General features: G+C 38.7%; 1 long non-coding RNA gene across 1 annotated transcript; it reads left to right on the top strand.

The window, feature by feature from the left end:
* Nucleotides 1-2,245: 2,245 nt before the first annotated feature.
* Nucleotides 2,246-8,285, top strand: LOC140896347 (uncharacterized). Its single transcript, XR_012154524.1, has 3 exons — nt 2,246-2,379; nt 3,414-3,541; nt 7,807-8,285. It is a non-coding gene; the product is annotated as an uncharacterized lncRNA (long non-coding RNA).
* The last annotated feature ends 1,923 nt before the right edge of the window (nt 8,286-10,208 follow it).

Raw genomic sequence — 10,208 nt, 5'->3', positions numbered from 1 at the left:
GTGAAGGGGGCAGTGTCATCTCTGGAGAGGCAGTATCAGTCTGATGTCTGGGTCTGTTCCAAGGGGTTGTAAAATGCCAGCTTACAGGGGAAATGGTAATTTTTAACAGTTCATCACTCAGATATGCCTGAATGTGTGATTTCACAGGATAAAGAAAAAGGTACTTCTCTAGCCTGAGGGCTCAACAACCTTTATAATAATAAGCTTCTGCTCTGGTATTGTGTAGTGGTATCTGAGTGATGTAGTTCATGAATCCAGACTGAACAAGAATACCACATTACAACTGGTAAATTTATTTTTAAAGTGCTAATTTTCGAACTTCCGTGTCTTTGTGTGTCTGTGATAGATGATTGAAGAACAGTGTCAAGTACACCCTGAATACTAAATCATTTATAAATGTCACTGTTCAGTGTTCACCTTCCAGGGAGGAAACACTGCTGCCCCTTTTCACACCTTTGCTTTTTCTTTCACACACTTCTCAGCAGAGGAACTAGAAGAGAAGAGGTGGGACAGAGCTGAGCCTCTCCTCCCTGCCCCCAAGGAATGAAATGAGCAGGAGGAGATGTTACTGCTGTCAGACATCTTGCTCTGAATCTCTCTCAGGAAAGTTCAAGGACCATATTGGGGTGAATATATAAAAATATTCCAGAAAATAAGAGATGGAAAAGATTCATTACTGTAGATATCTCTCCCTGGCCAGTATGCGATTGTTCTTCCAATGCTTGGTCCATCTACTTTCAGTTGTTCCAAGGAAGGAGGTCTTCATCAGTTCCACACTCTACTAGATCTCACCATTAAGAAGCCTTTCCTGATGCTCAGACAATGGTCCCATTTCATGCCATTATCCTTATTTACATGTTGTTTGCCCACTCAAAATGATGACATCCCCTCCTAGGCATTTTCTCTTTTTTGACTGGTTCTTCATTTTTGCCCATTTCTCTCCCTGTACATATTTCTATTGTGTTCATTGCTGTGTTATCCAGGGACTGTGTTCCAGTGCCAAACATAAGAGATATGTAATATTTTGCTAGGATTTGGAACTAAACTCTCCACTCCCCTCCCCTTTAGGATCTAAAGACCTTTGAGATCAATAGGAAAGTTCCCATTAATTTCAGTGGGATTAGGATCAGGCCTTTAAGAAACCATCTTTGTGAGATCAGATTGCTGGTTTTACTCCTACACCAAATACCTCCGGGCCTGTCTGCTTTGAATGCCTATGAAAAGATTTGGGTCTTCCACTGTCCCTAACAGTGCTGGTTTCATGCTGCTCATCATTCCATAGATGAGTGTATCTGCAACATTTCTTCTTTCTCTTTCTTAGATTGTGTGGAAATCCTCCCCTCTCTCCATCCCCTTTATTACCACTTTCCCTCCCACAATGTCTCTCACTATTCTTCCTAATCTCTCTCTCCCCCACACTTCCAGCAGTAGAAGGAACTCTTGATCCATGTGCTAGGGGAAGGGATGCTGAAGCTATGTGCCACGTCTGGGGGATATCATTTGGAATGGAAGAGCCTGGGCTTGGCTCAGCTAAGCTCTGTACCCACCACAGCTCTAACAGCTCATAGGCCTTCCCAGTATAGCTTGCGCTACTGCTGCTGCTTGGGTAGCAGTATGCAGCTGGCTCTTTCGAGAGTTCATGTTCAACTCTTATTTTGGCATGATCCTAAATTTTTCCTGAGCAATGCAAGCAAGACAGGGGAAACAGTCATTTTTAACAGTCTATAAATCAGCGAAACCTGAATGCAAAAGAAAAGGCACTTCTCTAGCCAGAGTGCTTTCTCCCTACTGAATTTCAAGGGCCTGCTGCAAACTATGGAGATTTGTGAGGTTTATGACAAACAAAACTATTTGCAGAATCTTCTATAATGGAAAACGGTAGGCAATGTAAATATAGAGGTCACTAAAGGCAATAATGTTAAAGTTTTAAAAATAATTCCAGACTTTGAAAGGATAAACCAGGGAGAAAAATATTTATGTTCTGACTTTCAGGGGGCTCTGTTGAGCAAAGATTTGGGTAAGCCACATACATGAAAATGAATCATGAGCTGGCTAATGTGAATGACTGTTGATACAAGTCTGTTCTGTAGCAATTAAATTCACAGTTCACAAGCACAGTGCAGTTGTTTAACTCCTAAGAAATAGGAGATGTTTGTTCATCAATTTATTTGAGGAGTGCTTTGTGAGCCTTTAAGATAAAGGGTGCAATATATAAAAAGGTACATTTTATGATTTTTCAGATCCAGAGTGGTGATGCACTGAACTGAATTTTCCTGCTCTACTGCACGGAGAGAGGTTCTCTGCTGACACATAAACCTTTTATTGCTGCAAAAACTTGCAGAATTCCCCCGGGAAAAAGGATACCAAAACTGGGGAAAGGTACAGTATACATTGAATTAGAGTCACGTTTGAATGCAAAACCGTTTAGTTCCCCCTACCCCCCCAAGCTCTCTCTAGGAACTATCCTATTATTGCTTTGGGTTGTATTTTTCCCTGCAGACACAGAAGAATACAAATTGCATCTCCTTGTTCCTGTGGTGGCAAGTGTGCTGAATGGGGGATTCCCCTAGTGCAGGTGGTAGTACTACAGGAATGGGCAGTACTGAAGTCCAGCAGAGGTTCCTTAGGAGCCCTTCAGTGAAGGTTGCCTGAGAGATGCTGTGACCGGTTGTGTGTCCCATACTGGCAAATAAAGGGTTAATAGGAGAATTAGTACCTATGTAGCCCATCAGGCTACACCTGAGGGAGGGAAGAAGGGCAGGCCCAATTTAGTATTAGGGCCAGCTGAGAAGGAGGATGGGGCACCATACAGGCAGATCTGAAGTGAACTAGCAGAAGAGACTCTGGAGGTGGGGACTGCTAGAGAGGCTGGGAGTAGCCTTGAGAACTCTCTTCAATAGAGAGTTGGGAAGAAGCTGCACAAGAACAGTTGGCGTAGTGGTGGTTGCAGTCCCTTTGAGAGATGCCAGTAAATGGGAAAAGGTAGGAGCAGCCCAGAGAAGTGGTAAAGGATTGTAAGGAACATCCCTTAGCTGCCTAACACACACGGACCCTGGGCTGGAACCCAGAGGAAAGGAGAGGGTAGATCTGGGTTCTCATCCCTTTCCCCCAGCCAGAGAGGAAGTGCAAGTCTCAGGATTAAGAGGCCAAGATTGATGAGTACTGTATGGGAGCTGAAGACCTGTCATAAAGGTTATTAAACTTTGGAGTTTTTCTGTCTGGCTTTTTCCCCTGCCCTGGAAGGGGACTGAATGTGAAAGGTGAGCTGGCCAGAGGGTTGGGACACAGAAGCTGCAGAGCCAGGACCATAGGGACTAGAGTGAAAGAACCCCTTATCGTGGTTTGGGGGGTGGGGTGTTTCAGTGGTGATTTTAATGACAGATGCTTAATCAGTGCCTCTTCCACCTGGGTAGGTCGTGTTCCTCCTGAGCCAATCCCATCCACTTTGGGGCTGACTAGGCTGCTTCTGGGCCCTCTCAATGGAGTGGAATTAGCAGGAAGCTGACAGCACTACACCATTACTTCTGGTGAACTTACCAAGGTCAGTAGCTCCTAGGTCCTTAATTAGAAAAGTAAAACTCCCTCATACAGTTGCTCAGAAATTTTCTGCCAAAACTTTAGTTTGACAGAAAATGGCTTTTTGAATAAAGAGAAATTTTCGTGGCCAAAAAATCTGATTTTTTTGTCAACAATATCAAGGTTTACATTTTCATTTTTTGGATGAAACAATTTTTAGTAACCAACTCTTTTTGGTTTTTGACAGAAACATTTTCACTAACATTTTTCACAGGAGAAAAATATTACTTTGGAACCAGCACTGCTCACTAAAGTTGGTCTTTTCAGATAGGTAGAGCTCACCTGTTAGAGGTTGAGTCCACACAGCTGCAATGAACATGGTAAAAACTCCTTTTTTACTCTCTAGGCTTTCATAATTGCTCAGTGCAATGTTTCAGTGTCAGCTGTCAGTTATAAACCATTTTTTTAAAAGAGAATAGCAATGAGACCGTCATTACACACGCTTACCAGCATTTCTTATACGGAGAAAGCTAAATGTGCTTGGAATGTTTTTACTTGAATGATATTCTAATTTAATTTTTGGTAAAAAGTGTTAAAAGAAAGCTGGCCTGTCTTCTAGCATCCATTACAAACACTGAAGTACTCCAAAGTGCAGTAGGGTACTTTATGCTGCTAATAATTGAGTGATCTTTATGTTAACAGAACTTGCAAGATGGTTTAATGCCTCTTTAGTGACGTTAATATATTCAAGAGTTATATTAATAAGTATTTTGAGTTATAGCTCAGCTTTAAAATGTAATTACATGTTCCTCATACTGTTGCTTATAGTCAAATAAATTCTGCCTTTTCATTCAAAAATTGTCTATGGTGAAACTGTAGCTGCAGTTCCATTCTTTGTTGCCCATAAAGCCACCTCTTGAAGTCACTGGGTTTACACCAGTGTAACAGAGTGGAGTGTGGCAGCATCTGACAGAAACTCAGCTTTCCATAGATTGTTCTTATTGTAACTGACAAACCTATTTTTCATTATTTCTATAGCAGAAAAGTTAAGTAAAATGTTCAATATTGTGTTTTTTAAACCACCATTGTTGGAAAATAGCAGTAATGGGAAATCAGACTTCATGAATAAAGGATAGTCCGTGATTAGTTGTTATGTGGGCTTACTCCATCCTTGAGGACTAGGATAAAATTGTCATGACTGAATACCAATTTTAGCTGGAAAATAGGAGTTTCTTGGCAGGAAACCATGGGGTTTTTTTTTTTTGTTTTTTTTTAAAGACTTTATTTTTTTTTCGGAATGAGTTGAGCTTGAAAACCGTGTTGGGGATATGTTCCCTCTTCTTTTTCTCCATTAAGAAGTAAGTCTTCTCATTGAGATTTCAGAGAAAATGAATATTCTGGTATGAGGAGGTACTTATGCCCTCAGGTTTTACCATTATTTTATGTATGGCATATTGAACTGGCAGGGGTAGAATATTCTATTTGCACTGCAGCGACTTATAAAAAAAATAGACATGGGTTCTGTGGAGACCTCCGTTTGGTACTGCTGAATTGGGTGTCAGTCAGCAGTGTGTGATGAATGAGTCAGCAGTTTTTCAGAGCACAGGGTGTTCTGCTGGGGAAGGATGAGTCAGCAGGTTGTCCTACCACTTTGTTCTGAGATAGCCAGTGCAGTTAAGGGGGGGGGGGGAAAGCCACAGAAGCCAAGTTTGACTTCATCAGCAATACTTAGAGCAGACTGTGCAGATTCCTATGGAATCTTCAAAAGTGAAGGGAGAAATCACTGCTTTTGGGTGCTTCTGGCTGTCCTTCTCGCCCCAGTCTGCATCTTTGAATGGAGCCTGGCCTATTGTGCCCTTAGCAATGATTCTTAAAGGGTTGACTTTCCAAAAATAGCACAACCCATTTTGCACCTGTAACTCTTTACTTACAAACACCTGGGCATGCCTTTGCAATTGCCAGCACGTGTGTGTGTGTGTGACAGACACTAACTTGTGTGCACACAAATGGGTTTTGCACATGTCAATGTAATCACTTGTGTTGTGCAAGTTATAGCAGCTCTCGGAGTTAAGTGGTTAGTCCATGAAATGTGCACATGCAGATGCATGTGTAAAATGTTGTGTGCACACAAATGAGCTATGGCTAAAGTCCATCTGCAAATTAAAAACTAACTTCAGCCACTGATGAACATGTTTTAACTATCCATTCAGACAAAGGCAGATCTACATTTATTATTTTCAGTTAGAATTACTGCTAATTATTAGGGTTGTCTAGCGATTAAAAAAATTGTGATTAAAAAAATTGCAATTTAAAAAAAATAATAATCGTGCAATTAATTGCGCTCTTAAACAATAAGAGAATACCATTTTTATTTAAATATCTTTGGATGTTTTCTACATTTTCAAATATATTGATTTCAGTTACACACAGAATACAAAGTGTACAGCGCTCACTTTATATTTTTTATTACAAATATTTGTGCTGTAAAAAACACAAGAAATAGTATTTTTCAATTCACTGCATACAAGTACTGTAATGCAATCTCCTTACATGAAAGTTGAACTTACAAATGTAGAATTAAGTACAAAAAAACTGCATTAAGAAAAACAATGAAAAATCTTTAGTGCCTACAAGTCCACTCAGTCCTGAGCCAGTCACTCAGACAAACAAGTTTGCTTACATTTGCAGGAGATAATGCTGCCCGCTTCTTGTCACCTGAAAGTGAGAACAGACGTTCGCATGGCACTGTTGTAGCCAGTGTTGCAAGATATTTACAGGCCAGGTGTGCTAAAGATTCATATATCCCTTCATCTTAAACCACCATTCCAGAGGACGTGTCCATGCTGATGGCAGGTTTGGCTCGATAATGATCCAAAGCAGTGTAGACCAATGCATGTTCGCTTTCATCATCTGCGTAAGATGCCAACAGCAGAAGATTGATTTTCCTTTTTTATGGTTCGGGTTCTGTAGTTTCCGCATCAAAGTGTTGTTCTTTTAAGACTTCTGAAAGCATGCTCCACACCTCGTCCCTCTCAGATTTTGGAAGGCACTTCAGATTCTTAAACCTTGTGTTGAGTGATGTAGCTAGCTATCTTTAGAAATCTCATATTGGTACCTTCTTTGAATTTTGTCAAATCTGCTGTGAAAGTGTTCTTAAAACAAACAACATGTGCTGGGTCATCATCTGAGACTGCTATAATATGAAATACATAGCACAGTGTGGGTAAAACAGGACAGGAGACATGCAATTCTCCCCCAAGGAGCTCAGTCAAAATTGAATTAATGCATTATCTTTGTAATGAGCATCATCAGCATGGAGCATGTCCTCTGGAATGGTAGCTGAAGCATGAAGGGGCATATAAACGTTTAGCATATCTGGCATGTAAACACCTTGCAATGATGGCTACAAAAGTGCCATGCGAACACCTGTTTTCACTTTCTGGTGACCTTGTAAATAGGAAGCCGGAAGCATTATTGCCCGTAAATGTAAACAAATGTGTTTGTCTTAGCTATTGGCTGAATAAGAAGTAGGACTGAGTGGACTTGTAGGCTCTAAAGTTTGACATTGTTTTTGAGCGTAGTTATGTTACCAAAAAAAATTTACATTTTCTAAGCTGCACTTTCACAATAAAGGGCTTGCGTTATAGTAATTTTATGAGGTGAATTGAAAAATACTATTTCTTTTGTTTATCATTTTTACAGCGTAAATATTTGCAATAAAAATAATATAAAGTGAACACTGTACACTTTATATTGTGTTGTAATTTAAATTAATATATTTGAAAGTGTAGAATAACTAGTTAATAAATAGTTAATATATTTAAAAATAGTTAAATATAAATAGTTAATAAATTTCAATTGGTATTCTATTGTTTAACAGTGCGATTAAAACTGCGATTAATCACGATTCATTTTTTTTGAGTTAATCGCGTGAGTTAACTGTGATTAACTGACAGCCCTACTAATTATACCAGGTAAGACATTAGCTCTAACCCTCTTTTTGTGTTTAGTGAAATCCTAGTTCTTTAATTCACACGTCAAAATCACTTATATTGGAAGCTATAATATTATCACAAATAAAGTCTATGATATCAAATTGCTATGGAACAAAGCTTTTGTTATGTCCATTCTTTTTCATTATAAAGCTTATACATCTTCTATTCATGACTGTTAAAGATTGATACATATTTAACTTGTTTATATTTCCTTGGTAAGGAAAATGCTGATTAAGAACTGCTGTGAAAAGCAATTTTACTTTTCCCATGGTTATTGCCTTGCTTTTTGACTCAGGTTATTGTTTACACGGTTGCCATATTCCCAAGACTCCATCATAAATGAGCTGCAAAACCCAGTGGTGTGTCCTGGTCAGGTAAATAAATGGAGACAAAATACTCTACGTGATCTTGCTGTTCACTTTTCGTATCCAGTGTGTTTTATGTCTGGTAGATAAGCTCAATAAATGTTATGTTTTATGCATTTGTGCCACAAATATTCCATTTGATTCCTAATGGTTCATGAAATGTCTTCTGCAAACCTTTGAGGGGCTGTCAGACTGAACCATGGAAAATATATTCCCTACTAAATTCATTTTTCACAGTTTTACTGTATCATGTTTATCCTGTTCTTACTTCTCTAAACTGTATAGATTGCAAAATTTTATATTTTGGACCTGATCTGCCTCTTGTTTGTAGGAGTCACTCCACAGAAGCCAGCAGGTTTACACTGACACAAAATGGGTGTGAACTAGGTTCTGTGTATGCTGCTGCATTCTAACCTATGCAATCTTTTATTAACATAAGAATAAATACCAATCCCTGTTAAAATTATACAAGTCTTGATTTTTTTTTTAAACATACAAAATGAAGACAGTTTAGAAAATTGAGTCAGTGTAGGTTTGAAATCTATCAGAGAGGTCTCAGGCCAGGAAGTTAATATGCTGTTAAATCAACCAGTTGTACCTACAGCTTGTAGAATGGATCACCCATAGTTCCTGATACAACATGACTTACTATTTCTGACTTGGGTGGAAAAAGTTGAATGAGACTGCTGTAGCAGAGGACTAACCCAACTTCAACTTCTTTTGGCCTTTGCTCATTTAAGTGAGAATCTGACCACCCTTTCGAAGACTGTTTTAACATAGTGTTTTGCACTTCCCCCTTTGTTTTTAAAGTGCAGTTATACTCTGAAAAGTGACTGTAATGATAACATTGTGGAGTTGTTTGTTTGTTTGTTCTCAGTAAGTATATACATATTAATTATTTCACTGGAAAAAAGATAGGAGTTTGTTCTACCTGACGTTGCAAAGTCTGTTTTATGATCTGAAAACCAGCTGTCTCTCTTCTGGCTTGGGCAACATTGCCAGTTATAATGATCCAGCATTCAGAACTTAGTTAATAAAGTTTGTGGATGATGCAGGAGTGAGAACAGACCTTAGCTTACTCTTCCTTAGCTCTAATGGCTTTTCAGACTAAAGAATAGTAAAACCATATTTTTATCACCAAAGCAGGCTAATGTCAATTTTCTGACCATAAATTATACTGCCTTAAATTGTGACTATGTGGGTCATATTCAGTAATATTGAATTACATTACAATGATATTCTCAAATATATAGTCAAAACTGACTTACAGCAATTCAGAGGATTGTAGAAAAGCTGAAAATCTAACTTGCTTTAGGTAAGATTCAGTATGCGATTAAGATTCAGACAAACCTGTTTCATCTTGGGTGGAATAGATTTTCCTAAATGTGGAGCATAAAAAGAAAAGGACAATATCTTCTAAGTAGAAGATGGTACATTTTGAATGGCCAAATATACAGCTAGATCCAAATGACAGTGTTAGTTCAGCATTTGCTTCAGTATTTAGAATGACTTAGTCCCAGAGAATTCCCTGAGACAATCTACTTTGTGTGTGACAGAAGGTTGTAGGTCACTGAGACAAGGGTAATACCTTACATCTTAGTTCTACTAAACAGACAAGTACTGGAATAAATACTATTATATGCAGCCAGGATGTTGGTAAAACCATGGCAATAAAATGTTAAAATAATATGGTTTAGTATTAATGAAGAATTCATCTTTTTGAGAGCTCATCGGATTTAAAGGATCCACCTGTGGGGTCTAGCAATGCTTTTTTTTATGGACTCTGTAAGGAAAACTAACATAGCCTGCAGATTTTGACAGAAGAAACTAATGTGAACAGAATGTTGCATGGCAAAATTATACCATGTGTTAACTGCACTTTAGCGTGAAGGCCAATAAGCACCAATGTGTTTCTTGCTCTTATTTAATACAAAGTTATTTGACAGTCAAGACTAGGGGACATGAAACAAGTAATGGCATTTGGAGAAATGTGGGTAAAGACAAAAGCATTGGTACCTGATCAGCACTGACATAACTGCCACTGCATCCTTGTGTTACTGCAGAAAAACCGCTTATGACTGATCCAGGTTCACTGAAATCAGTGGAAAGTCTTCCACTGATTTCACTCTGATTTGGATCAGACCCTTAGCCCTATGCAATGCTTATCAAGAGTGACAAGAAAAGTATATAGAGAAAAGAACAGGACCTCCCTAAGGAGTTTAGGGAGCTCCTTAGAAATTTGTACTTTGACAATGTGTACAGTCCTCTTCAGATTAATGTTTGATCAGAAAAGTACACGTAAATCATTTAAATATTCTATTAAATCAGTTCA

Source organism: Lepidochelys kempii, chromosome 12 (assembly GCF_965140265.1).
Source record: "Lepidochelys kempii isolate rLepKem1 chromosome 12, rLepKem1.hap2, whole genome shotgun sequence".
NCBI lineage: Eukaryota > Metazoa > Chordata > Testudines > Cheloniidae > Lepidochelys > Lepidochelys kempii.
The sequence above is the reverse complement of the archived record's forward strand: the minus strand, read 5'-3'. Positions and strand labels throughout refer to the sequence as shown.